We start from the raw sequence: 2,173 nt of genomic DNA on the forward strand, positions 1-2,173 counted from the left end.
CTTTCTTTTTTCTTTCTCTTACTCTTTCTCATTCTCTCTGTGTGTTTGTCTTTCTCTCTCTGTAATATATATCCCAATAAAATAAAGGATAAAATAACAACCTCGATACTCTCATAAATTATGGATGAATATTTTTATATTATTTCAGACATTTTTCTGAGTTTAGTTTATGTTGCACATAATTAAGCTTAAAGAAAAAATGCAACTGTGTTGTTAAAGCTATTTGTATTATCATAGCTTTGTAGCTTATGCAATGATACACTTTCCATTGTTCATGGCTTGAGTAAATATACAATATTTCTTACAGAGGACCAATTATTCAACCGTGTTTCTCATATGCTTGTACACTGGGTTTTTTTTATTTTATTTTATATAACTTGCTTTGAAAAGAATAGTCATGATTGAGATTTTCTGTTCCCCCATTTGATAGTTTTTACTGAGAGATGTTTCTAAAACTGAGACAAATGTTGCACACACTATTGATGCACTATTGATGAAGTTTCATATTTAATCTATTTCAGTACTGACACGAATCTTTAGCATCCTCTTTTCTTTTGAGGAAATAAGAAGTGCAGTAAGCACAGAGTCCCTCACAGCACATGCTAGCATCTCAGACTATAAATATTAGAATAAAAATTCTACTTATCAGGAAAATTTTATCTTCTATATCTCCCTGAGGTGGGATGGGGGAGGCAGCCTTACCAGGCCACAGAGGAAGACAATGCAGCCAGTCCTGATGAAACCTGATAGGCTAGGGTCAGATAGAAGGAAAGGAGGACCTCCACTATCAGTGGACTGTGGGAGGGGCATGGGAGGAGATGAGGGAGGGAGAAAGGGAGGTGGCTACAGCTGGGATACAAAATGAATAAATTCTAATTAATAAAAAAATTAATTAAATTAAAAAAGAAAATTTTGACAAGACTGAACATTTTTGAAGATTAAAATTATAACTTACAAGAATGAACAACCAATTAATCTCACAGGAGACATTTAAAAAACACATTTGAGTGAAATATATATATATATATATATATATATATATATGTATTTATTGTTGTCTTATTGGTTTGTACCATATATATATATATTTTAAACTCCAAATACTTAACTTATCTTCTTGACATAGATATTTTTCTGCAGTATTATTTTACTCACATATTTATAGACCCAGCACCTAAGTCATTATTTATGATTTCGAAACTAACTATGTCCAAGAATAAAGACATGTACTAAGTCATAGTGATTTTCACTCATATGGATATGAATCCACCATCATTTCCCATGTCAAGGTTTTTACTCAACACATTGTTCTCACATCTTATCAACTAGGTCACGATGATAGAACCCATTACATCTTTCACTGCCATATCAATAAATTCTTTCTAAGTAATTAATTTTTTTTATCTAAGTCATCATTTTCTACCAACATTAAATTCTTGGTAAATGTAAATTTGATCATGGCCTTACTCAAAAAAAAATTCTAAATGTAGAAATGACATCAGACTTTCTGAACATAAGTTGACTTGTTCCAGTCCACCGTTCTCAGTCCAACACCTGAAAGTAACTGGCCAAACGCCTATCAGTGTCACAAAATGACCAGTATCCTAGTATCCAACTTTAATATTTCCCTAGGATACCACTTATTGGAAAGAAGTTTTGGCATATTCTGAATTATAGAAGAAATTCGATGTAATCTGTAAGCTGACACAGTAATTCAGTAATTTTGATACAGTTAACCTACATTTCTAAGTACTGACACTCGAGCTTGACTGGATTATCAGTGCCTCAGAACATCATATTTAAAAACATATTGGCCTGTCATGCTAAATCAGCTATTTTGAATTCTACAGATAAGTGTATCTTTGTCCAGTTGTGACACAAAACCCATATATCTACTTTTCCTTTAACTTTCATTTTATTTCTATGTACTTGATTTTCCAATCAAGTCTTTCATTCTGGGTCTTTCCATCCAAATCTTTCTTCTGATTTCCCAATTATATTTTAGTCTATGGTTATTTGTATTGTATTGCCCAAATCCAAACCCTATCCTTTGAAAACATGGACTCAGTATTTAAAATTTCTTTTTAAATATGTAAGACAGGATTATAGACATTAGTCTAAATTCCCTCAATCACCAGATATGTGACAGTCAGAATTAAATGTATTTTCCTGC

Source organism: Psammomys obesus, unplaced genomic scaffold (genome assembly GCF_907164565.1).
Source record: "Psammomys obesus unplaced genomic scaffold, mPsaObe1.curated_primary_1811, whole genome shotgun sequence".
In the NCBI taxonomy this organism is placed as follows: Eukaryota; Metazoa; Chordata; class Mammalia; order Rodentia; family Muridae; genus Psammomys; species Psammomys obesus.